Source organism: Carassius carassius, chromosome 26, assembly GCF_963082965.1.
Source record: "Carassius carassius chromosome 26, fCarCar2.1, whole genome shotgun sequence".
In the NCBI taxonomy this organism is placed as follows: domain Eukaryota; kingdom Metazoa; phylum Chordata; class Actinopteri; order Cypriniformes; family Cyprinidae; genus Carassius; species Carassius carassius.
The window spans coordinates 2,207,360-2,224,151 of record NC_081780.1 but is presented as its reverse complement, the minus strand read 5'-3'; the positions used below and the strand labels follow the sequence as shown (position 1 = coordinate 2,224,151).

General features: G+C 34.5%; 1 pseudogene; it reads left to right on the top strand.

The window, feature by feature from the left end:
* LOC132105493 (pleckstrin homology domain-containing family A member 5-like) overlaps nucleotides 1-16,792 on the top strand; it is a 153,135-nt pseudogene that overhangs the window by 94,161 nt on the left and 42,182 nt on the right.

The window sequence follows — 16,792 nt, the reverse complement described above, 5'->3', positions numbered from 1 at the left end:
TTGGATATTACAAAATATTCCTTTTTTTGTTGATAAATATATTTTTTACACAAAGGATTTTGAAATAGTTTATTTTTATTATAACAGTAAAACAATGTTTTTTGTTGTTGTTTTTTTTACGCACTTTAATTTTTAGAATTGATTTTTATATTTTATGCAAGCGTTAATTTAGTGGTAAAACGATTCAATCTAAAAATTAAATAAAATGCAATTGAAATTTAGTCAAAATAAATTATTTTGCAGTAAAATGTGACGTTGTAACTGGACTTTCATATAAAAGAGAGAAAAAAATATATAAATTTTAATCAGTTTTATTAGCCTTTATTGTCTGGAAATTAGTTCCTCATCATATATTACATACACAAAATATTTTTTAGAAGAAAAAAATATGTAATATAATAATGTTTATAGCTAGAATTTTATTTATCCAAAATAATATTTACTTTAGATACTTTTTTGCACAATTTGAAATAATAATAATAATAATTTCAACTTGATTGGAAATTAAACAATAAAATAAAATAAAATGTGACAACTTTATTGGACATCGGTGTAGCAAAAATACATTTTTATTTTCCAAACATTTGTTTAAAATACAAATCAAGTAAAAAAACCACCCTTAATTATATGCATGTATTAGCATTATGATTGCAGTATATCATGGCTAGTTTATCAGAAAGTTCTTGTGCGACAGATTGAGTTGCCTTCAGCAATGTCACAAGCTGCCAGAAGTCCAGCTGAGATGAATCAGACCCGTGAGGCGGCAGTGGAGTTTAGGGGAAAACTTTGACGCAAAAACTACCGGTGTCAGTGTAATTAAACACAAAATAATCTGAGCCGTATGTCAATCAGTGTTGTCATAGATCCAGTATCTTGAGGCTAGTCATTTTGCTCTGTAATAATTTCTTCCACAACACCTTCACTCCTTTCTCATATTATTTCTCTTAATTCTTCTCTAATTTTCCCTGCTAGAAAATCCAATTCATATCTAGCTTAACTAACCAGGTCAACCTTGATCCCGCCAGCATGATGACCACCTAGAAACCATATAAAACCAATGTGTAGAATCAGAAACTGGTTTTAGCTGAATTTTCCAGTAGAGTTTTCATTTATCTTCTTCATTTCATGGTTTCAACTAAATAAAACCAGTGTCTTCCGTCAGAATATGGTTTTAACTGGTTTTTCCTGTAGGTTTGCCATTTATCTTCTTCATTTCATGGTTTCAACCGTATAAAACCAGCATTTACCACTAGTTTTAGCTGGATTTTCTAGTAGGGTTTCCATTAGTCTTCTTTATTTGACCATTTTTAGTTCATGATCCCCTAGAAACCAGACAAAACCAGCATCTACCATGAGAAGGTGGCAACCCTAGTGGAAAAAAAATCCAGCTAAAACCAGCAACCCATAATCATCTTCATTTAATGGTTTCAATTAATGTCCTTCTAAAACATAAAACCAGCGTCTACCATCATAAGCTGGTTTTCAGATGGATTTTCCAGTAGGGTTGGCATTAATCATCTTTATTTCATGATTTCAATCCGTGTATGCCATAAAAAGATGGTTTTAGCTGGATTTTCCAGTAGGATTGCAAAGAACCTTCTTCATTTCATGGTTTCAACTAAATAAAACCAGCGTCTACCATCTAATGTTGGATTTAGCTGGATTTTCCAGTAGGTTTGTCATGTATCTTCTTCATTTCATGGTTTCAACAGTATAAAACCAGCGTACCATCAGAATCTAGTTTTAGCTGGATTTTCTAGTGGGATTGCCATTAATCTTCTTTATTTGACTGATTCAGTTAATGACCACCTAGAAACCAGATAAAACCAGCATCTACCATGAAAAAATGTGCCAACCTACTGGAAAACTAGTTACAACCAGTAACTCTTAATCATCTTCAATTGATGGTTTCAATTAATCACCACCTAAAACCATATAAAACCAGCGTCTAAATTTAAATTAAAAAATTTACATTTATGCATTTAGCAGACGATAAATGCATTTGCTTTTTTATCCAAAGCGACTTACAGTGCGAATTACAGTGCATTCAGGCTATCAATTTTTACCTATCATGTCTACCATCAGATGCTAGTTTTAGCTGGATTTTCCAGTGGGTTTGCCATTAATCATCTTCTTTTGATGGTTTCATTGTTGAATGCATGTCATAACTATAATTTGAGTTTTCAAAACCCCAAATGAATATGTATTCAGTTCATTTTCTTTCCTTTTTATTTCTGTTTTCTAGACTGAATTGTGGGAAACTTGTCCATCCTGTTTTAAGCAGGTAATGCTTTGCAGGGATCTCTTCTCTCATCTGCTTCTTTTGAACCGCAGAGCCTCCATTCATCTCTGGTTGTTTTGCCATTCTGTCTCATTAATTCTGCTCAAACACTAACCCAAGGCACTGTTTGAACTGGATTGCCTGATATCCTGCTATGCATCGCTAATGTGGAGATATGCAAGATTTATGTGTGCCGTCCGATTTGTCTTACCCACATTGAATATGAAACATGAATCTCTTTGAAACAATCATTCGTCAAGAGTCACAGTTTAAGATGAAGCACCGCGGGGCTCGACGTTCACGCGCCTCCGGTGGCCCCAGTCAGATCTAGAGCAATGCCATTCTGCTCGTTTCTGCCATTAAGTGACAGGCCTTTGTCTTTTTAATGCTAAGTTTGAAGCTTTTTATGGCTGACGTCAAAACAAATCATGCCATTGGAAATGTCCCTGAAAGTAAAGCGCGTTAAAGCACTTAAATGGGACAAAAATGTTGTTCTGTGGCAATCATGATGGGGAACATGTCCTAGAGGCCTGCTATCCTCATCCTGGCATTGTTTTTCAGGGTCAAGATACCCCCAAAAAACCTAGAATGCTGCTTTACCTGTCTCTTTTTTTAGGGAACATCTGGGATACAAAGTAGGACAGCAATTGAGTCATTCAGAGCAGGATTATCATCGTTAATTAAAAGTAAAGCTATACAATAAAATAAATACATAAATAATTGAAATGAAATTAACATTGAAAAAAAAAATAAGGAAAGAAATTATATATATAAAATATTTTAACTAATTTAATATCTATATTTGCCTAATACTAATATATGTACAAATGTTTATCTATTTATCTATCTATCTATCTATCTGTCTATCTATCTATCTATCTATCTATCTATCTATCTATCTATCTATCTATCTATCTATCTATCTATCTATCTATCTATCTATCTATCTATCTATCTGTCTGTCTGTCTGTCTGTCTGTCTGTCTGTCTGTCTGTCTGTCTATCTATCTATCTATCTATCTATCTATCTATCTGTCTGTCTGTCTGTCTGTCTGTCTGTCTACACTAAACTAAGTACAGTAGCTTATAAAATGGAAAACACTAATCCTAACACTAGATTTATTTAAAAAAATAACTAATAAAAATAACAAAGGCATAACAAAATTGTTAAAGCTTTATCTAAACTATAAAAATATATACAGTTTAAGAACATATCATGTAGAAGAAAATCTAAAAAATTAAATATAATTCAAAATATTTTACAAAAATTTTAATCGTATGTCAGTGATATTAAAAAAACACTGCTTCAGAGTCCTGTTTTAGAGGTACGGTTTAGCTTTACAGCCATTAGGGTCATCACGAAATCTAAATGGACTGTTTTATTTATTTTTTCATTAGATATTTAATGTCTTATTTTGAATGAGCAAATTCTTTTGAAGTTAATTTTATTTTTTATATTTTATATAAAATATATAACTTTGCTGCACTGATTTCACTGAAACAAATGTAATTTCTGTATGACATCACAAATCCCTCTCATTTTTCAACCAATCTCCTTGAGCGACCATATATGGGCATTTTCCCCCCTATAAGCTCCCGACCACATTTTGCTCATCAAATGTCTCTGTTTACTTAGAAATACAACAGGTCACATTTCTTGATGGCTTTAAAACCTAAAAGCAAGCTTGTTAATGTTTCAGACCTAACATTGCAGGTCTAAACAGACACATGCAGACAATCTGACACCAATTTAGTGATATTTTCTTAATGTTCTTCCAGGCCTGGCAGAGAGTTTTAGAGCCTTGCATGACTCACACGTTTTAGCCGATGACCTCCAGTCGAGCCGGTGCCCAACCAACCCACAAACCCATCTTAACGTCCCCTCCGTCAATTATCTCTGGATTCGGAGTGCTTTAGCTGCTCCACATGGGGCTAATTTCACACTCGCTGCCACTCTTCCTCTAAAGACGCCGTCAGATGTCAGCTGAATGATGGCCACCGGCGTGGCTACCGAGCGCACACTGAAGCTCATTATTTGAGAAGAGATTAATTAATGAGCACTAATAGCTGTATTGAATGCTCAATTTAATTTTAAATCAGCGGCCTGGAAGGTCGTACTTGGATCTGTGTGCTACCCTGACCTAGCTTCCCTCCCTGTCTTTCCTTAAATAACTCTTGGATGGACTGTTGTGTAATGTTTTGTATTTTTCTTGGTGCTGGTGTGTGCATGACTGCTGACTGTTTTGACCATCTCACAAAGTGTCTCTTTGTGTTTGTTTTCAACGCAAAATCAGATGCTTGTGTCAAATGGCAAGCACACATGCAAACCATGTTTGTTAAAGAAGTAGTTCAGCCAAAATGTCTTTGTTTACTCACCTTTGTGTTGTTCCAAACCTGTATGACTTTCTTTTTTAATGCAATTATAATAAGCTTCAAAAGGCACACGGAAGCACCATAAAAATAGTCCAGACAATCCGTGCATGTCATTTAAAGTCTTCTCACGTTCTAAATAGGAATTTTTTTTATTTTTGTTGGTCTCTTCCTTGAAACAAGTTAACTTTGCCTGGGAAGCAACATTGGGATATCAAGACTTGTTTTCATAGATTATATCTTGAATATGAGTGCATTTGTCTTGATCAAAATACAAAAGTTTTTTTTATTTATTTATTTTTATCTGGTTTAAAGGAGTTTTCTATAAAGCACTCAAATCATTAGAAAACAGTCCATTTTTAATGAAATAAAAAAAATTATAATAATTTAAAAAAAAAAAAAAATCTTCTCTTTTCTTTTCTTTAGACTTTTTTGTCCTGATGCATTTCTTGTGGATTTTTAAAAAATTTGTAAAAACTTATTTATACTTAATACAAGTCAAATAGGACAAAATGCACTTATATGCAATTAGATTTCAATTTTGGCCACTCAACAGTTCTTTTTCTTTTTTTGGTAGGGGACTGAATGAATGAAAAGAACCAACTCGTTAGAATGATTTGTCTTCAAACTGAACATCTGCATTTCCCATGAGAAAGCTGGCCCAGATGTTAAGATTTTCAGTGAATTACTTCTTCAGTTTTGGTCTGTTCTTCACACAAATCTATTGTATGACATCAGATGACTTGGGACACAGTGCTCGAGTCATACAGGCCACTTTTATGATGCTTTATTGCCTTGTTGGAGCTTGACATCTTCAGTTCTCCTTCACTTTCATTATAATGAATAAAAAGCAGCCAGGATATTCTTCCAAGCATCTCACTTTGTGTTCAGCTGAAGAGATAAAGACACAGGTTTGAAACGACGTGACACAGGAGTCTTTTTTGAACGAACCGTCCCTTTTAACCTTTTGATGCAAATAACAGACTGTTTAACCGCTGCTAGTATTCAGCCTTTTGTAAAACAGAAAGTGTTTTCCTCATGCGACGTGACCCAGAAGCCAGACAGCTCTTATATTTTACCCTGGTGTTCTCTGGTGCTCCAGATAGCAGCGCTCTCCCTAGACGTCGTCGCTCTACCGTAGCGTCGAAATATAGGCCAGCCCTATGGGACCGAGGCTGTCGACTGAGCGTCTGCATGCCGTTGGATTTCAGGGTTTATGGCTGTATTCATTGTGCTTTCTCTTCACTTTCGTTAAAGACGGTGGCGTTTGTTTTACAGCCTTGATTTTTCTGTTGGGTTTGCTTTTGCCCTTCAGCTTGACTGGGTCATAAACTGCGCTGGCAGCTGGCAGGCCATTTAAGGTTGTCAGTTGTGTGGGAGTAGATCAGCGGAGACGTGGAGTGAGTAATTGCTTTGATGCATGGGGCCTGTCTCCTCTATTTCTCTCTTTCTCATTCTGTCTCAATGCTGAAGTGCCCTGGCTTATTAAAACAGCCTTTAAGAGCCCTGAACTTCCTGAGTGTCTCGCAGAAGCTCAAGAACTTTCCTCATTTATCTGCACATCAGCCTTCACAGTCTTCTGGTTATGTTAAATCTGATGTCAGGTGTGGCTTGCTGTCGATTACCACAAACAGGCTTCTTTAATGAATTGGTAAATACATCTGCAGTCTGTTTTTTGTGGAAGCAGTTCTTCTTCAAAATGTTATTTGTGCTCCAGACTAGATTTCTGTCATGCAAAATTACAACGAATGCTGGCAACAGAATAGGTCATTAAATGAATATGTTAGTCTTTATGACGCCTGTTTTAAATAAATTATGAATGCAAATAATATTCATCATGTTGCTTTGAGGTGTGCAGTTTTTATTTTGAGCAACAGGTAAATCTGTCATGTTCTCTCAATGCATTAAGAATCCTGCCAATTCATTTGCATTAATCTGTGTGTTCATATACAGTTATATTTATGTATCACATAAATATACATATAAAATAAATTCAAGAAAATTAGAATTAAGGATTTTTTTGTTTTTATATGTATATATATATATATATATATATATATATATATATATATATATATATATATATATATATATATACATATATACATGCATACAAACACATGGAGGACCCTTGATTTATCTATTTAGTTTTACTTTGTAACATTTTCATGACATTATTTTCTGTATATAAACTATGGTGACTTACCATGCAGAAAACAGTTTATCAAGCTACTACTGATTTTCAGTTTTGCTTCCATTTTGAGTTTCTGTAGTATAAAAGCTATTGAGAAAATTATTGTCTGCAGTAATCGACAGCATGCAGAACATACTGTAAATAACCCAGAATTTACCAATAAATCTGAATGATGTACAGATTAGATCAATTTGTGATGTTCCTCCTCTTGTCTTGTCCTCATCTCTTCCAGACCAGCGAGCAAAGCACCAGCGGCCGAGAAGAAAGAGCGTCCAACCAGCACCATGAGCGAAGCGTCGAACTACACGGGTGGCTCAGACTATACCACACATCCCAGCAGCCCCACAACCAGAGTGAGTCACTAACTCACTCACTGACCTTGGCCTAGTTCAAGCATGACCGATTGGACTGTCCCATCATGCATCAATAGCATGTTACACAATTATTGTCCATTACTGCACATTTTGCTTCATTGCCTTTGCTCTGTGATGTCGAGTTGATATAGAGCATCATAAAAATGCAATAGGTTAGGATGGGTGACTAGTTGTTCAGCTAGTTAAAAATCCATCTCAAGCAAGCATTAATGTGTTTTTCTCTGCACCTTCATTCATTTAATCTTATCTTGCATAAACATTTGTGGATTGTCTCTGAGAAGTTTCCAAATGAGACTTATTATTCAAAGCTTTTGAAAGACCAGTCGACTTGCCATTCAGACAAGCCACCGAAAATATAATTTTGCACATCCCTAAACTCTGTATAACATAAAAACACCCAAACAAGATAAACATTTAATGAGTGCCTGTGGCTCAGGATGCCGGCGTTTCTCAAATAAATAAATGAACATGCATATGCATACAAGTGCGTACATATATAAATTAGGGCTATCAAGTGAATAAACTTTTCAGATCTAATTAATTAGATTAAGATAGAAAACATTATTTAAAGTCTTCGTTTTGTTAAATGAGAAAAGCATCAAATAGAAAAAAAATTGCTTTAGAAAGAAATACTTTATTTGATTCAACATCAAATAAATAGTTTTTTTCAGAAGCTGCATCTGAATTCGTATTTAGGTATATTTACAGAATATTTATTGCAGATCTGGGGTATAACCCTAACCCTAACCCTGGGGCATGAATGCATTTACACTGCATTTACGATTGCATAAATAATGCCACAAAGGTAGTCTTTTTATTATTATTATTATTTTGTAATAAGTTAAAAATTATCTCATTCTTTTTCATTAAATTTTTAATTTAATTCAATTTTAAATTAATTTATTATTTATTTATTTAAAAAAAATGAAACTCTAAATAAGGAAATAAAACTGCCAGTAGATGGCGGTAAATGTCTTGGATAATGAGTGAGTCATTTATTCATTCAATTCATTCAAACTGCTGATTCGTTTAGAAGTGAAGTAAATGGTTCTCTTTATGAATGAGTCATTGAATCATTGTCTCACCTGATTTGTTCAAAGTGTGGATTTGGTATTTAGAAAAAAAAAATTCTGCTGTCTGTTGATCGGAGATGCACAAAAATTCTGCTTTAATTGAGCAAAAACTGACGATATTGGCTCTAAAATAGAACACAACTTATTATTTATAGAACTATTGTTGAATTGAATTAATATAAATATAAGACAAAAACTTGTGAATGTGCATTAAATGCCTTAATAAATGTAACATGTTATTTTTCCCTAATTAATTAAATGATTGCACTAAAATCAAGTGCTTGTATAAATACATGAACACATACATTCCTAATCATTTTCTCAGATAATAATGTCAGTTTGTTTCAGAAGATGCTAAGATGATGAAATGAGACTTGAAATTTTTCACTCTGATGATTTATTGTCAGTATTTATCATCGGAGGACTCAGTGGACACGAACAATCGAAGTCCAGAGATCAGCGACTCGCTCTTCTGTATGATTGTGTCTCATTAGAGCAAGACGAATGACAGATACGCTCCTATCAGATTGTTTCCCATGTGTTCTGCCTTCTGTTAAGCAGTTTTTTTAATTTCTGAGGGTTCGAAAGTGCTGTTGATTCATAATGCATGCGCTAAACGACTTCACTAGTAAGTTGTAATTATTTACAGCTTCATTGTTGAATAATGTATACAGGCAAGCTTGAGCCCTCACAAGTGTCTCCTCTCCCTCTGTTCGCAGCTCTCCAGGTCCTCAAAGAAAGTCCACAACTTTGGCAAAAGGTCCAACTCCATCAAGAGGAACCCCAATGCCCCGGTGGTGAAAAACGGCTGGCTTTACAAACAGGTTTGTGACTCCGGTGCGCTTACAAACCATTAATCTGAAACCATTCTGAATCTCATGTATAAATGTACACAAAACATTATGTAGCATTTTAAAATGATGAGGATTTTTTTTTTGGTTAGGTTATTTAAAAACACTATTTTCATGACAGTTAAACACATTTGGACACATTTTCTCATTACTGTACTACAGTAAAAAAAATGTCATCAATCATCCCCTTCTGATATTTTATTTTATTGTTAATTTAGATTTATTATTTATTAAATATATTTTTATTTATACATTAATATATTTTTGCATGGCATCATGGTACTTTAAAGTGCATCAAGAGGAAAAAAATCTGAAATTTGGAAAATTAGATTTTTGGACCCTTTTTTTGCATAACATAATTTTCCTGACAACATTCTGCTATATTTTCTTCTTACTGGAAAAAAGTGTGTGTGTGTGTGTGTGTGTGTGTGTGTGTGTGTGTGTGTGTGTGTGTGTGTGTGTGTGTGTGTGTATATATGTATATGCATTAAAAATAAGTTGAAAATTATATTTTTGGACCCTATATTTTCCTCACAATTAGGCACATTCCGCCATAGATTATCATTAATGTAATGCAACATTAAATAAATAAAACAAATTAAATTAAATTAAATTATAAATGTGTTCATTTATTAATATAAATACATTTGGAAATATATATATTTTTTAATTATAATTTTATATTAATATTATTTTTGTTTTGAATGATACTAATCATATGCATTTCCTCAGTACTCGAATGTATATATATATTAAAAAAAAAACTAAAATATTTTGTTTATATCACAGTACATGACTAACTGAGATAAAAGTTGCTGATTATCATGTTTTCTGAGATTAGCCAGCACTTAAAATCTTATCCATCAAACGCTTCAGCCGTGCTTCATCTGCCTGTGTTTTTATGCAGGCCATGCACGACTCGTCAAGTTTATTTGTGCTTTTGCATCATATTTTTCACAACCGCTTCTCCTAAAAGCCAGTTCGAAATCAACACACAAAGTGTTACGGTTGCATCAGTAAGTTGAGCGCATCTTTGTGTGTGTGATCGCTGCGCCAGCGTTCCTTTGATAGCAGCATGTTTCCACGAAAAACACGACTTCAGAGGTGGTCTCTCCTCTTCCCCAAACATCCTCCATCAAAGCTGCTCCCGCAGCACAAGCAAAATTGTCAGGCTTTGTTGTCTGAATTAAAATTTACATGCTTACACAGTGCAAACATTAACACAACAAACCGTAAAACACGAGGGAGGAATATGAATATGAGTCATGCCTCAATTAAATGAGTCGCTTAAAAAAAGAAAGAAAGAGAGAGACAGTTTCCATTCTGGAGAAAAGCAGCAAACAAAGCAGAGATTTTTGAGAAAAATAAGCATGCATTGGAAAGGGGCGGGCTTTCTGTGCTGCACTGTGATTGGTCAGCTTGTTTGATTGACGGCTGTGCTGCTGGGTTTTGCAGGACAGCACTGGAATGAAGATGTGGAAGAAGAGATGGTTTGTTCTGTCTGACATGTGCCTCTTCTACTATAGAGGTGAGTCGATATAAAAACACACTTATTAACACAGCAGTCTGTATGACTTTCCTGTTTATGTGTGAGAATAAATTCATCTCTGAACACTTTCTGTTGACTTCTGCTGCAGTGTGATCAAGTGACACATTTGCTCTGCTATCTGTGGGTTTCACGCGGTGTATTTTTCAAATCGTAGCACTGTATGAATACTAAATGGATGGTTTCTACTGATTCTGACTTCACATAATGATTTTGAATCACTAATGATTCAATTTGGTTCTTTTGATTCCTTTTCTATGGTTCAATTTGAGTGATTCAGCGAGTGAGTCATTAGACTGATTTAAACTGGTAACACAGAAATTCAAGAGTGAGTCTTTTTTTATTGATTCTTTAAAAAGAATTTTTTTATTTTATAATTCTATGTTTGTCAGTTATAACTTACATAGTGGATAATGTACTGTCAGCCAGTCATTATCTTGATATTATATTATCTCAGTAGAATTACCCTGAAGAAGTTTATTTTGCACTAATGATCTTTTGACTGAACATCTCCGTTATCATGAATGGCTACTTAACAAGTAAACAAATAAATGGATATAAATATTGAAACGTTTGTAACTTGTTTCTCTGTTCAGTTACACAGTTTTAGTATTTATTCACATTTTAAATAAACTTTTTGATATTTTCTTTTTTTTATGTGCTTTTTTGTCTTTTTAATTTTAATATTAAGAAAATATTCTTCTTATTATTATTATTTATTTTAAAAAATTCTGTATTTCTTAAAAAAAATTATTTCCATTTGAGTCCTTTTAGAACTTAAGCATAATTTCAGTTTGTGTGTGAGTGTGGGGATATTATAGAATAGACAACATTTATTTTACATTTTAGTCATTTTAATACTTTAGCTTTTTAAATTTAGTTGCATTTAAAATTTTAGATTTTGTTTGAGGTTTTTCATCTAATATATATTTTTTTATTTATTTCTATAAATTGATTTTTTGCTTTATTTCAGTACTTCACTCAGTATAACACTTTTTTTTAATCAATTTTAAATAGTTTCAGTTTAGTTTCTAAATAGTTACCACTATTCAGAAATATCTGACTTAAATATTGTGTATTTTATATAAGCTCTTACAGTACACACAATGAAGGAGATGCATGGACAAAGTCCAGTTTGGGCCCAGCGGTGTCTCGTTGGACAGGTTGTGCTGCGTGCTGAATTCTCTTGAGGACGCTCTCTTAGATCTCCATAAATTGTGCAATTAAGCAGTCCGCCAGTGTAATCAGATCCTTCTTTCCCAGCCAGACCCATGAGGGCCGAGGCTGTTTATTGGCTGACAGAGAAGACCGAGCATTGTTCTAGCCACGCAGCAGACGTGCTCAGACTGTCTGTTCATATCCTCCGTCTCTCTGTGAGTCCGTATCGACGGCTCACATTAAAGGTTGCATGTGGAAGTCAGTGATGAAGGACAGGTGAAGCTCTGAACGGCCCTGAACGAACAATACTACTGAGAGCAGAGGAGGGCAGATCACTGACGCCCCCTGTCTGTGTCAGCTGCCACTGCACACACTCATCACGCACTACTACCTCATTGGTTTTGGCCACGGTAAGATCGTATGTAAGGCATGTGATATCTAACCACACATGGAATTTCTACAGATTTTTATGAACCCTTATTTTCACTGACTGTAGTCTAAAATATTTGTAACTAATTAAAAAATGGGAATATGTCTTAAAATCAACATGAAATAATAAATCCCTTATCTTATGTAGTATGACTGAACAGTGTACGCTGTACACATTATGCAATTTAAAGATTTGCTTTTACCTAAAAATTAAAATAAGGTGGCGAATAATAAGAAATGTTGACTGTCAGCTAGGTTTGGGAACTAAAAACCAATACATTTAAAAATGATAATAATAAATCTAATTTTGGAGAATACACTACTGTTCAACAGTTTGGGGTCTGTAACATTTTACTGTTACTAAATATTGAACTTTGGACTTTCTATTCATCATAGAATCCTGACAATAATAATAATGTATCACGTTTTCCAGAAAATATTAAGCAGCACAACTGTTTTCAACACTGATATTAATCAGAAATGTTTCTTGAGCAGTAAAATCAGCATATAAGAATGATTTCTGAAGATCATGTGACACTGAAGAAAACTGAAGTAACGATGCTGAAAATTCAGCTTTTTTATCACAGATATAAATTACATTAAAATTATTTTAAGTTGTGCTAATATTTCATAATATAAATTTTTTTCGAGGCTTGATTATATTTAAAAACAATCCCCAAACCATCGTATGGTAGTTTTTGTTTTGTTTGTTTGTTAGTTAGTATTGTTGTTTTATATTTACTCTATTTATGTCACCTTTTAAAAAGATTAAAAAGTCATTAAAAAGTGTGTAAACACTCTTTTGCAAGAATGGTTTGGCACTTTCATCATTTGGCAGTATAATTATATAGTTTGGCAGTTTATAATTTTTTTTTATAAGTATGTCATTAATGAAAAATATCCAGAACAGTTGGTTACCGCTCGAGTCCTAATGAATGTTGGCGGAGATTTCATGCAGACTTCTTAGAGTTTTATATCCGCCGCTGAACTTACTTTAAGCTTTGAATAGTTTTTGATTTTTGATTTTTTGGGGCGGTATCAGTATGTGTTTTCCCTAAAGCCAGCACGCTGAGTCTGATCTTGACAAGAGCTGATCATCTCTCTGTGTTTGTTTGCTGTCAGTGATTCAGTGTGGCGTCTGCTGTGAGCCACCGGCAGCTTTCTTCACTTCTGAACGCTACACAGCTCAGTGTGTGGGATGTTTCCAAAATGCAAAAACTTGCTCCATGTAACTTTTAAAAGACTGTTGCATATCATTGTCTTCATTGGTCTCTATGGCAAGCATGTTAGTCTGCTGAGTTTGCTTCACAAGAACGTATATTTAGGAATTAGGAATTAAAACATCTACTTAACACTAATTATACAACTATTAATAAACATGCATGGACATGTTATATATATACAGAATTTTCAGTGACTCTTTCTTCAGTTTACATAATGCCAGTAGATTGTGACCTGTGTTTATAAGTGTGTTGTTAATTCACTCAGTTGATTCCTTCCAAAACACAGATTCATTCAGGACAAAAATATATTTTATTCAGTCAATCACTGAATCTTTTATGCAACCAATTTGATTCATTCAAGGACAAAACAAGTCATCTTTCATTCTATGAACTAATTAAGTTCATTCATGTATGATACACGTGACTGTCTTTTATGAGTGAAAAGTTCATTGACTCAATCTATTCCTTCCAAAACACTGAATTATTCAAGAGCAAAATATATTTGTCACCTGTAAATGATTGAATCTTTCACTTAACTGATTTGATTCATTCAGGAACGAAACAAGCATCTGTCCTTATGAGAAAATGATTGAATATTCAAATCGCTTGATTTTATTCACTCAAAAATAAAACGAGTGACTGTCTTTATGAGAAAATGACTGAATCCTTCACTCAACAAATTTGGTTCAGTGCATCTTTCATTTAACAAATTCGATTCATTCAGGAATTAAACAAGATTGCTTCAAAAGCACTGATTCATTCAGGAACGTTCAGGAATATATCACCAGCAAATCGTTGAATTATTCACTCAACTGATTCAGTTCATTCAGATCTTTAAAGTGATTCATTGAATCACGTCTTCAGCAGATTGATGTAAACACTGATTAATTCATTGAAACACTATCATTGAACACGCCGTTAGTGTTCTACGGTTAGTTTTATCTTGACTTTGTTTGGAAATATTTTTGTTGGCAGAGCAAAAACAGACATTAAGGGCCCTATTTTAATGATCTAAATGCAAAGTGTAAAGTGCGTGGCGCAGGTGCACTCTGCGTGTGTCCAAATCCACTTTTGCTATTTTAATGACGGAAAAACGGTCTGTGCGCCGGGGTGCATTTTTGGAATGGGTTGTCCCTATTCTCTTAATGGGTAATGGGCATGACGTTCATCTCCCATTCCTTTTAAGAGCGAGATGTGCTCGCGCCATGGCGGATCGCTATTTACATGGCAGAATTTGTTGGCGGAAAAGCTGAATGCTTCTCAAGCGAAGAAACCGAACTGCTCTTGCGCGAAGTTAAAGCGTGCGAGCAGATCATCTACCGGACAAGCAGGAATCCACCAAAGCTTCCCGAGGTGAAGAAGGCGTGGGATGAAGTAGAATTTCATTTATCATTATAAGTAGTAATAGGCTGAATTGTAAATAGGTAGCCTAATTCTAATACACACAATGACTATCCATCATTACATTTTTATATTTATGTAGCCTACACAATAATATTCTTTTACACTGTAATCCTTTTGTTTTTAATATTTGGCATGTTTGTGTGATGCACATCCCTGTGTGCATCAAGCGCAAGGTTGGGGGTTCGATTCCCCAGGAACACATGATATGTAAAAATTGATAGCCTGAATGCACTGTAAGTCGCTTTGAATAAAAGCGTCTGCTAAATGCATTAATGTAAATGTAATAAGCAAAGTCAATGCGCACTGTGGACCCGCCCAGAGGCGCATTTTCTACCAATGCGCTCTTTAAATAACAAAAAAATATTGCACCATTGACTTTACATAGACTTTAGACTAGGTTTGAGTTGGTCTATGGCGCAGTCTATTTTCAGCTCCTTAAAATAGCAATGCGCCAGCAATGCACCTGAACACACCTCTTTTTTAGACCAGCTTGCCCATGGGCGCACAAATGGGTGCAAATGCATTTGCTAATTAAATGATGTGGCGCTGGACGGGAAAATGCGAACTCTGACAATGATTAAAAGGCGGGTTTTGCAAATAAAGTGCCGTTTTTTGTGAATGTTTAAAATAATAAATTGGCATAATGGCTGTTTTTGGCGTTATTGCGGTAATAGTAACAGTTAACACAGCTGTTGGCAAGCAACTCTTGACAGATGGATCGCAGTCTGCAATCAAAACGATAGAGTTTACAGTCGAGAGCAGTCACAACCTCATTGACACGCTCTGATGCACACAACCCTGCAGTTTTCCCGTCTCTTTACCCGAACCCCTGCTGAAATAAACACCCAGTCGTCATCTGCAAGTTTAACAGGTTCCCTGGCAGTCGGCTCATGTATGCTAATGTTCTCAACGTCTCTCTCTTTGTGTCTTCAGATGAGAAGGAAGAGGGAATCTTGGGAAGTATCCTCCTGCCCAGCTTCCACATCTCCATGCTGTCCGTGGACGACCACATAACCAGGAAATACGCCTTCAAGGTCAGAGAATCTCTCAATCGTGGCCATATTTTACATGTAGACATTGTTTGGAAGAGGGCAGGTGAACAGACTGGTGAATAAAAGAGTTGAAACGCTTCATTTAAACAGATTTAAAGTCAATATATGTTTGCTTTTAGCTTTGTTGTTGTAAATAAAATTTTTTAAAAACCATCATCAGTCATGTGAAACAAGCCCCTGCTATTTTACTGGCCACCATTTGAAAAAGTCATTTAAATTGATTGTCATTATGACATTTGAGGTTAATTCTACATATTGTACATTTTTAATATTCAAACATGAACTAAGAGTGAACAGTTTATACTCTTCTTTTTAAATGTTTGAGGTAAGTATGATTTATTTTATTTTATTTTAAACTAAGTATCTTACGCTCATCAATGCTGCATTTATTTGATCAAAAATACAGCAAAAACTGTTTTCTATTTAGACTTTTCTGAGAATGTAATTATTGCTGTGATCAAAGCTGAATGTTCGGCATCAATACTCCAGTCTTCAGTGTCACATGATCCTTCAGAAATCATTATCATATACTAAATTTGCTGCTCAGGAAACATTTCTGATTATTATCAGTTATGTGCTGCTTCATATTTTTCTGGAAACCATGATGCATTTGATTTCTCAGGATTCTTTGATGAACAGATAATCCAAAAGAATAGCATTTATTTGCAATAGAATTCTTTTGGAACATTTTAAATGTCTTTCCTGTCACTTTTGATCAATTTAATGCGTCCTTGCAGAATAAAAGCATTAATTTCTTCAAAAAAAAACTTACTGACCACAAACTTGTGAACAGGTATTTATAAACAAACCTAAACTGAGATATAAATAGAACCGTGGA